This window comes from Palaemon carinicauda, chromosome 6 (genome assembly GCF_036898095.1).
Source record: "Palaemon carinicauda isolate YSFRI2023 chromosome 6, ASM3689809v2, whole genome shotgun sequence".
NCBI lineage: Eukaryota > Metazoa > Arthropoda > Malacostraca > Decapoda > Palaemonidae > Palaemon > Palaemon carinicauda.
Window position 1 is genome coordinate 44380472 of NC_090730.1, and position 12500 is coordinate 44392971.

The following is a 12500-nucleotide window of genomic DNA, read 5'->3' on the forward strand; positions in this document are numbered from 1 at the left end:
AGAAAAGCAAACACAGTCTCTATGAGACATAACGAATATGAAAAACAAAACTAATAAGATTACAGAAGCTGTCACCTATCTCACAGGGAGAGGGAAAAGAAAACAGACTAAAAGTAAGAGGCTAAACAAATATTTTTAACAAAGAAAAAAAAGGAAAGAAAAATACCGTGAAAAAATAAAAACAGACAAAAGGGTATAGATTCCAAAACTATCCATCAAAAAAAAATTACAAAGAGAAGAATTAAAATCCAGAAGCCACCAAACCCTCTAGGATAGAAGAGAAATAGTGAAACAACTATTCATCAAAAAATTTACAAAGAAAAGAATTAAAACCAAGACGTCACCAAAACCACCAGGAGAGAAGAGAAATAATAAAAGAACTGTAAAGAAAAAGAACAAACGTATAAAAACCGCGAGACACTCGGGGAATCTCTCCTATAGATTGTCCATGACTGGTCTTGGCTGATGAGGCTCTTCCCAAATCCCCCTTTCCCGCCCTGCATAATTCCCCCATCCATCCTTTGCTAATCCCCGCTAATGCATCACTGATCAAGAGTGGCGTCCTGCCGATTCATCAGGACTTGGCCGCTATGATGATGTTGAAGCTCCACTGCTTTGGACCTCTCAGAGGGATGGGGGAGGTTGTTGCACGATGGGGGCACCGTGTACAGGGGAGTGGAATCTTATCAGTCGAAATTCGTATTTCATTCTCGATCCAATCTGAGATAGACGCCCCAGAAGGCACAACCACATTTTATTGTTTGAGATTTTGTGCTAGTTAAGAGGAAATTATATGTGGATATGTTGTGAATACCAGATTTCTGTCTTTTTATTGCTGGTCTTCACATTAGATATTTTAACTTATTTTCTTATTCGGTCTTCTGAGTGATGGATTCTTATATAAGGTAGTATGTCACTATTACTATAGCTAAATTTATTATAAGTAAGCATCAAAAACCCTTTTTTTTCTTTCATGAACTGATTAATTTTCCTTTCTTTTGACCTTCAGGATATCTAATGTTAGTAAAGTAAATAATAACAATACATGAATAAATTTGCTTTTATATATATATATATATATATATATACATATATATATATATATATATATGTATATATATATATATATATATATATATATACATATATATATTGTATATATATATTTTTATATATATATATATATATATATGTATATAAATATATATATACATATATATATATATATATATATACATATATATATATATATATATATATATGTACGCAAATTTATTCATGTATTGTTATTATTTACTTTACTAACATTAGATATCCTGAAGGTCAAAAGAAAGGAAAATTAATCAGTTCATGAAAGAAAAAAAGGGTTTTTGATGCTTACTTATAATAAATTTTAGCTATAGTAATAGTGACATACTACCTTATATAAGAATCCATCACTCAGAAGACCGAATAAGAAAAATAAGTTAAAATATCTAATGTGAAGACCAGCAATAAAAAGACAGAAATCTGGTATTCACAACATATCCACGAATAATTTCCTCTTAACTAGCACAAAATCTCAAACAATAAAAATGTGTTTGTGCCTTCTGGGGCCTCTATCTCTCAGCTCCAAAACCCTCCCCTTTTTATATATTTATGTAGGTATGCATTTTTGAGGGGTTCATGGCATGGTTGCATTATTCAAATGAAACGACAATAATAATAACATTAGAGAGGGAGATATTTTCTATGATGGAGAAGCAAGGTTCATTTCCTTCTTATTATTTTTCAATTAGCAGAGTGATATTAACACTGATTTCGAAATGGGCCGATAAGCTTAAAAGAAAAACACTATTGTGAAAAGAAATATCATACAAAGAAATGCCGAATATAATACCACAAAAAGCTAAGTATAAACTTTAGAGACGAGACGGAACATAAACGAAAATCATCATACGAGTAATTAAATCTGTAGTAGCAGTAGAAGTGTGAATTATATAATATAAAACAATTCCATCCGCCATCTAGCAGCAAACTTATTACAATCGGATACCAGTAATCATATGTTTCAAAACTGGATGCATTTATGCCTGTTATGCAAACAAGATTTTGAGTGTGTCATATTATCAATATTGCAATATTGTTTAAAGGTCCATATTGCCTAAACATCGACTAGTATTATACAAATAATTTTCCTCTTTCGGATCAGTGAATTAAAAGAAGCCAAAGGTATTATTTCATAACAATGAAAAATGTATCATAGTTAAATATACTTAATCCAATCGCTCCTGAAGAATTCATATCATCCCTTCCAAGAGAGCATTTTCTTTTTCCAGGAAGTAGTTTGAAACATTTTTTCCGACATGTGGCTGATGTTAGTGAATAAAAAAATAGTTTGAGGAACTATAATAAAACCAAGGTTATTTTGTAGTGTTTGATATGTTTGGACCTTCTTGGATACACGCACGATAGAAAGGATTTTCAGTGACAAGGTAAGCGTTTAAAATTATACCCGATGCAAAATGCTCTGGAATAATGTTGAGAAAATATTAAAACTGAAATAGATATAGGAGGATGAGGCATAACTTTACTTAGAAAATCAAAGATACTAATAGGGAACAAAGCACAGGTCAGATCATGTGATAAGTAAATAATAAACTAAAAAATTATTGAAAAAAAAAAACAGGTTAAAAAAGTAGATTTTATACATGACAACTAAACCTTGGTAATAAACTCATATCAAACTGCGCAGCATGGAAATATTGGCTCCAAATTTGAACTGCATGTGTTCTACTGATTCAAATACGTGATTAGGAATGTCATTCAACAACTCAATAAAATTTGAAAAGAGTCACATCTCCATTATAGGGGCAATATGAAACTATATGTGCATTTACGATTATCTTTTTATCGTATTTTGTAAAATCTTCGGGAAATTGCATATTTTACGTTTACATTGAACTACAAAATATGGTGATACATATATAAGAAGATGAATGAATAATCTAACTGTGTATATATATATATATATATATATATGAATATATATATATATTTATATATATATATATATATATATATATATAAATATATATATATGTATGTATATATATATATATATATATATACTGTATATATATATATATATATATATATGTATATGTGTGTGTGTGTGTGTGTGTGTTAAGTGTATTCATATATTAATCTGTGCAATGGTTACATAAAAAATATCTTTATGAAGAAACAACAAAACAGGAATATTTTCAACACTTACTTTGCATAAACGAACGCCACGGTCTCTTTCTGAAAACACTTCCTTTCTGCAATAGTCTCCTCTTACCTGAAAGCATAAAAACACAAAATTAATAAAAAATGAAATCCACATTGTTGATGTCATGAATATGAGTAAAAAAAAAAAAAAAAAAAAAAAAACATTATAAATACTTATCTATACAAATTGCAATCATCTATAAAGGTGAATTATTAAAATGTGTACCTATGAAAACTGAAGCCCTCAATAGAAGTGAACTATTAAAATGTTTAAAGGCAGCTCATGAATGGCAGCGGCGAGGGAAAGTGATATTACCCTATCGAGCAGGACAATGCCCAGAGACTGGCCATATACACATATGATCAGCACCCAAGGCCCCTATCCACCCAAGCTAGTACCAAGGAGGGCCAGGCAATGGTTGATGATGATTCAGCAGATAGCCACATAGGCTCCCCCAAAACCCCATCCTCACCTCATAACGTGTTTGAGCGGAACTCGTATAGAAAAACTGCATTCACCTATAAGTTCAACTATACAACTGCATAACATAACCATATAAACGGTCGTTACTTATCAAGGGTATACATATATCATGATACCTATACAAACTGAAGTCACCTAATAAAATGTAAAATTAAAATGTGTACATACAAAAATGCATTCACCTATTAAGGTAAACAATTCAAATGTTTACTTGAAAAACACTACAGCCACCTATCAAGGTAAACCATTAAAAATGCATTTATATAAAATTGTAGTCAATTATCAAGGTGAACAATTAAGATACGTACCTATAAAAACTGCAGTCACTTATCAAGGTGTGCAATTAAAAGGTATACCTATAAAAAACTGCAATCCCATACCAAAGTAAACAATTAAGAGATGTACCTATAAAAGCTGTCGTCTTCTATATAGATAAAACAATTTGAAAGCATGCATATGAAAAGTGGAGTAATCTTGTAACCTGCTGACGTAAACAATTAAAAGATGCAGTCACCTTCCAAGAAGAGAAATTCAAATGCGCACCTGTAAAAATTCTAAAATAGATGTACCTGTGAAAACAGCCGTCAACTATCAAGGTAAACAAATGACAAATTTACCTATAAAATCTGCAGTCATTTATCAAGATTAGCAAATAGAATTACCATCTATAAAAACTGCAGTCACCTTATCACTTATCTATGTACACAATTAAAAGATCTACCTATAGAAACTGCTATAAAAACTGTAGTCACTATCCAAGTATACAATTAAAATGCACCTATAAAAAACGGTAGTTACCTATCTAGGGATTCATGGTGGGGCATATATATATATATATATATATATAAATATATATATATATATATATTTATATATATATATATATATATATATACATATATATATATATAATATATACATATTCATATATATATATATAATATATATATATAAATATGTATATATATATATATATATATATGTCCTACATGAATTTATTCATCCAAAAAATCAAATACAAATTTACATGTATATAGAAATAAGTAAGCATAAACATAATCCCGTGGTTCATTTATATATATATATATATATATATATAAATTATACATACACACACACACACACACACACACATATATATATATATATATATATAATTATACATACATACATATATATATATATATATATATATGCCCCTACATAAAGTTATTCATCCGAAATATCAAATGTAAATTTACATTTATATATATAAATAAGTAAGCACAAACATTGTAAATTTGTCCCCTCAACGCCCACCGCCCTCCCTACACGCTTGCATTCAAGGTTTACCTTTAAGTCAACAAAATTGCAAATGTAGAGAGCTGAACGCATGCAAGCAACACATCTAAGCGAGGCGACAATGCCACACTTTCGGTTGCAAGCAACTTGCTCTACAGCACATTTTTGCAGAGTGTACAATTATCCTTCCATGTAGTATGAGGTTTTTTTGTGTACAAAACCCCGCGTGGTAGGAGACTCTTTGCTTCCTTTTTAAAAAAAGTAACTTTATTTTGCTCAGAACATGAGCCTGAATAAATAAGAGTCAATTTCAGGTGACTTTCATCTGGGAGTTTATAAAAGGAGGACAAACGAAATTAAGAAGAAGAGAAGAAGAAGAAGAAGAAGAAGAAGAAGAAGAAGAGACGTTTGAGAAAAATAAGTAACACTTACAGTGTTGAATATCGATTAATTGGTTTTTGCTTTGAAAGAGAAATTCAAATTACACACGCACAAAATCATTAGGGTTGATTAGATACATAAACAAACAGTAAAGACGATATAACAGAAATTGATAGTTAATTTGAGCGGAAATGATAGCGACTGTAGTTGGCAGACACTTAAATATAGACAACCCTTTTCATATTATGTCCCTTTGAAAATGTTCAAATCCTTAATATCGTAGCATTGTCAAGGTATTCGTATAGCCGGCATGACTAAAAGTTTTAAATATCTGTTGTATTATTGTCGAATAAAAATAGAAAATTGCAGAAATATGAGCAAGTTAGATACTGGGAAAAAACTAAAATTTCCTTTTCAAGCTTCTTAATTTCGTAATTCATAAATTTAAGCCAAACACTAATATTGAAAAATTAGATATTTCTACTGTTGCTATTATCACCTTGACAAGATAAATATTAACTGAATATTTTGTACTTATGTATGAACAATTTTGTGTTAAAAAGATTGCATTGTATTATGATGAGAATCTACAAAATAGTGTAATAAGGAAATGCTGCTAGCTCTTTAATACTGGCTAGATTGCATGCTGGTTTTAGAATGCAAACAAATATTAATCGATACTCTTTATATTACACGTGCTAAGAGGATATAGTCTTAAATCCTGTTTTTTTTTTTAACAGAATTCTTAATTATTACAAGTATAGTTAGATATAAGAAAATATATTTAAACGTATCCTTTTGTGACACCGAAATGAATACCAATGACAACTCGGTCCTGATATCTAGTAAAAATTCGTGACCTATGGGTATCACTTGACTGTAATTGATCTTTCAGTACTTAAATAAATTGTTTGCGATTCGTTTTTATTTATGACCCTTAGTTGGAACTAAACACAAATATCGTATAATACATTTTGAGAGCAACCAAAAAAATCACGTTACCAATATTTACTTTTAAAAGTCAAAAGAATGACAATTATCGCAATTATTTCCTTTGTGAAGAAGGGGACAGACAAAAACTGCTTGCCTTCATCGCCGTTTGACAAACAGACATTACTCATATCAATTCCTGATATATGGCAGAGATCATGAAGTAATACTTTTGAAAGGATTGAGACCACCAGATAATATCAAAATTTCTTGGCTGAAATGACAACAGTTATTCATTCAATATACTGCGTGCTTTTCCTCCCATAGTTGGGTAACCAGATGCCTATCTGGACTACTATTTTTTTAAAGTAGGAAGAACTTTTTCGAAAATTTATATGAAAGAACACTGATCGAAGCGCTATGATAGTCGTTGCCTTCATTTATAGGAATACCTAATGAATACCTAATACTTCAAGAAATTTCTGAAAAATCAACATACACAAAGAAAGAAAGACAGGCAGACATACTCAATCAAGACACCAACATGGGTTTTTCACTCCTGTTATTTATCACGATTATTCTCTCCTTTGCAGAGTCTAGACGGGTCTTTCCAAGGCGAGAGTGTATTTCTTGGTTACCCTGTGATTCATTGGACCTTCTTTTCCATGGACACCTCGATCAGTTACCTGTATGTGAGCATGTGTGGCTGGAAGTTTGGCATCTTCATACTCTTACTACCAGTTATGAGCATAAATGTACATTTATATTTATATATGTTTGTGTAAGTTTAAGAGATTGATATTTTAGTGTCAAGTGTAAGTTTGTGAGCAGGATCTCCCTTGTATCAATCGTATGTCACACGATTGTACATAGTAACGACATTTCATTCTGTGTATATATTATGCTTGTATCTTCGCTCTCCCCCTGGCACTAATAAGGACCTAAAATAACATGTCTGTTTTTTTCACCGTTACCTGTTAACCAGTGTGGTGTCAGTTGAACATAAAATTTCATAGTATGTCTTTTATGCCTTTTTTGCATGAAGTTTATGTATATAAAAACAGATGTTCTGTAAAAAAGTTACTCAGTTGCTTTAATTCCGCCTTTGAATCACAACCTTCTCTCGGCTCGTCATACTGGGGGACCCTGGAAGTTGACTCGCTCCTCCTGCCTTCCACCCCCCCCCCCCTGGCCCCCTCCGTCATTGATACTATGGCGGACTCCACGGAAGTTGGCGCCGACTAATTGAAACTTTCGTCGTTCGCCAGCGGAGAGGCGTTAGCTTGGTTTCAGCGCGCAGAAGTCCAGTTCCGTATCAAGGGAGTGACTCACTTAACCACCAAACCAGATTATGTTCTCGTGGTGATACCCGAGGACACCTTCCCAGAAATATCCGACTGGCTTTGTGAACAAGGAGACACCTTAATAGCGTATGGCGCAATCAAAATATACCTTCTGCAGCAGTACTTGCTGTCGTCAGCCGCCCGTATAGCAAAGCTTTTTCAGCTCTCTCAACAACCATTGGGGGACCAAAAGGCTTCACTCGCCCTTAGGGAAATGACCAGTATCGCTCGCCTGCAACCTGCCGTAGACAGCTCTCCTCATGAGGTGAATCTACTTCGTGCCCTTTGGATACGCCGTTTACCCGGACCTGTACGCGCTGCCATACCCGATGTCGATAGTTTACCAATAAAAGACTTGATGACCAAAGCCGACGCCCTTATTGACAGCTACTTCACGACCTTCAAGACCTCCATCAACCCCTCCATTCCTGACAAAGAGGACACCTATTCAACGTCAGCCGAAGCTGACGTTAATGCCGTAGGACATACACGCTTACCCTGTGACGCGCCCGAGCGGTGATAAAGCCACCCATTACCTACCACTTGCTTGCGCCCCAACCAACGACTTCTACAGCCACTTACTACCGCCCATCGGCCACAGTTTTGCTACTACCACTTCAGATTCGGGGCAGCAGCGAAGAAATGTGCCAAGTATTGCAGTAGCCAAAAAACGTGTAAGTAGGCCATCGTTCGTGGCGGTGGCCTCACGTGTTTCTAATCTTTTCTTTTTACATGATGCAGGAACGGGGTGTGCGATTTGTGGTAGATACGAGAGCTTGTTGTTCTCTTTTGCCAAGGAAACTCTTCAGGACACGACATAGTCTGTCTACGTCTGCCGACGTCCGCCTGGTAGCTGGCAAAGGATCTGCGATACCCACCTACGGCTACGAGAACCTGACATTATCGTTTGGAAACGGTAAATTTTTTTGGAAGTTTCTCATTGCTGACGTCACACTGCCAATCCTTGGCGTTGATTTCCTCTCTCATTTCCACTTTCTGGTCGATGTCACCAGCCGACGATTGGTCAACGCAGACTCGTACTTGTCGACACTTCTTCAACTCGCCCCTCCAACCTAGCTCTCCACATCAGCGCTCCCACGGATGCCTACGGCCCCCTCCTCATGTTGTACCCGGAAGTTTTCCGTCCAGAACTTCGCCAACCGCCCACAGCTCCTGCCAAGCACGGTATTTATTATCCTATAAAGACGACAGGACCCCCCAATCTTCGCAAAATACAGACATCTGGTACCGGAACGATTGACAGCTGCCAAGCCAAAAGGCCTCCAGCCCATGGTCGTCACCCTTACACATCGTTCTGAAGAAAGACGGCTCTCTACGTCCGTGCGGGGATTACAGGCGCCTGAACATGCAAACAGAACCGTATCACTATCCCCACCAAAACATGGCCGACGTGACCTCCTACCTGCACAAAGCGAAGGTTTCCTCCACGCTCGACCTCCTGAAGAGGTATTATGAGATGCCAATGGTACATATACCTTTAATTACTCCTGTTTTGGCCTTTGTAACGATGGAGCCAATTTTTCAACGTCTCATGGATGGCATCTTAGGGGACCTCCCCTTCTGTGTATGTTATGTGGACACCTTACTTATGTTCTCTTCCTCAAAAGGAGGAACACCTCCGTCACCTGCGCACCGTGGGCTCGTCACACCCTCCTCAATACAGATACTGATTGCAGTCACTGTTTTCACTTCATGGATATGGGGTATATTTTTTGGCCAACTACAAAACCTCTGTTTTTAAATAGGTATGAATGAACTGTCCTTATAGTTAACGTTATTATTGTGCATGTGTGTATATCTGAGAACTGGACGCATCTGTCAATGGTTAAGTAAAAGTATTACCATATAATTTCTATTTCTTTACTGAAAATATAATTTCCTTTTCATTATTTCCACAGAGCATTTGGGTAGGACAATTTGTGCTCTGCCACCTCATATATTTCATCGTCAGAGTAAAATCCGTTCGTTTTATTAAAATGAAAATTATTAGAAAATCCTGATATATGATTTTGATGATAGTGTCCCATCTAACATCGAATATTTTTCTCATTTATATACGATTTATATACAATTCACTAAAAACAAAACTTTGAATCTTTTATTATTATTATTATTATTATTATTATCATTTGCTAAGCTACAACCCTAGTTGGGATAACAGGATGCCATAAGCCCAGGGGCTCCAACAAGGAAAATAGCCCGGTGCGGAAAGGAAACAAGGATAAACTAAATATTTCAAAAACATCAACATTTAAGTAAATATTTCCTATACAAACTATAAAAACTTTAAGAAACCAGAGGAAGAGACACATTGTGCCTGAATGTACACTCAAGTCGTATTTTAAACAAAAATAGTTTTACCATTATTCCGTGAGTTAACGAGGTTTTAATGGTTATCAATGCTTCGAGAAAGTATAATAAAATTTCGTGAACACACACACACACACACATATATATATATATATATATATATGTATATATATATACTGTATATATATATATATATATATATACTGTATATATATATACTGTATATATATATATATATATATACTTATATATATATACATATATATATATATATATATACATATATATATATATATATATATATAAAACTATACACTTGCTTAAAAATCTAACTGTGGTTTATTTCTAACAGTAAACTTACCCATTTAGACATTTAGGACACAGCATTTCGTTGGTTCCATCCCTTCTCACAACTCACTAGTTTTCACTAAAGTCGGCAACCTTGCCGTCCTTCTTAGTTTGGGGCGTGAAGGGTTGGAGGGACATCTATACTTATCTGCTGCATCGTCACTGGTCAGCCCTCTATATTTCATGGTCTTATCTTAGTCATTAATCATAAGTATATACACGTCTGAACTAGTAGACATTTTACTAGCAATTGATATTATCAAAGCAACTGATATATCATTTATTAGAAATGAGCCATACAAGCTCCCAAAACTTACTCACAGAGCCAACTGGTTTTATAAATTAAAGAGGTCCTTATAAATGTTGTTGATCTTTTGGACTTTGGAGGAAAAGTACGATGACATGTTCCTTACTTTTCATGTTCATGGCCGACTGATAAAACCTTTCAACTGCCTCAAGACTTATTAAAGTAGTTTTGGTCAATGTTAAATATATTTTACTTCGTCTAGCTTAAGTTACCATACACTGTTTTTACTCAAATATATACTGCACCCAAGTCAAGCATATGACCATTTTGTTGATATCATCATTGGTGAAATTTACAGCAGAAAAAAATTACGACGGAAACACTCGTATTATTTTGACCCATAATATCAGTGAGAACCATTAATAGTGTTTTGAGTAAACCCTATTACAAATTTGAATACATACGACTTTATTATTATTCCGTTACGTCCTTCTTGTGCATCAATGGATATCGTCATTCTGTTGATAGAATTGCCTAACATATTAATTCTTTGGTATTTTTTTTCTTATCAAATCCCTTGAAAGCAACTTTTTAAAAATGTCATAAAATCTTTCCCTCATCATTCATTCAAATTTCATCCGACATTTTTACCAGCTATGAACTTTACATGAAAGTAAACATAGAAGATTACATGTAAAAGATTTGCCCTTGCATTTTTGGAGAGAAACTCTGATGTTTTCAAATATATAAAAAATATAGATTAGTTAAAACGGATATATCAAAGTCATAAAATCAGAGTTTTATCTTTCCATTTTGTCCCGTGCAGAAAACTGTTTCAAACGAATTATTATTCACGCCTACATTTCCATCACCCTCAGAATATCATTCGCCGGACATATCACACAACTGTTCCCATTTCATATAGATCGAATGCAATGTATTTTATTCTGTATTGACAGGACTATCATACAATTTTCCCTAACAGCAGTTAACAAAAGCAAGACCAACTTTGCTTGAAATACATTTTTCATTCCGACACTTCGTCAGTCATCAACAGAACGCTATCGTCTGTCAGTGTCCCATTGGCATATTTAGTAAAAAAGAAAAAAACAAGCCTCGAGGAGTCACACATGATTTACAATTAGGTCTACATTTTTTTTTTCCTTCTTTTTTCCTCCGTTGTGTCCCTGCTGCTTTCGCATCTCGTACAAGCTCTATCCCAGCCAAAGCTCAGTGCAACTGACCCAATTGTTATCTTCACCTGTTTATTTTTTTTAACATCTTTGTAGGTCTTACTTCAAATCTTACTATCTCCAGGATGAAACAGGAAACATAATCCCATTAATTTCCATAATTTTATTTGTTATTACTAAAAAAAAGAAAATAGAAGAAAAGAAAAAAAACTCTCTGCCCCTAAAGGCCTCGATGTACCTCTCTCTGAAAACTCGATTATTTAGATGATGTTAATTTTTATTGCTTCATTTGAATTAATATTTTTTTCACGTATACACTCAAAGTAACTGTAATGATAATGACAAAATAGAATTTACATAGAATATAACCCACATTGGCGACTTATTCATAACTTCTTCTGCCCCAACGTTTCAGAAAAACATAAGCTCCATAGGATAAAAACCGCACTATGGCGTAAACTCCCGGGACACTTTATTCATTATTTTTGGGTTGACTTATGGCTAACCATATCTCAAGAGTAATTGATAAAACCATAAAAAGTTTCAGCTATTCAGCCAACTCTTAACTTCAGGAATAATCATTTTAATTTTCTCACATTTGAATTTTATTTGAAGAGGTGCATCTAAAATCTACCTCTCCAGTGGTATAAAACATTCTGTTAAACTTTGGTTCGAAATATTCTGTTCGGTTGCAGATTACTTTTTTTTCC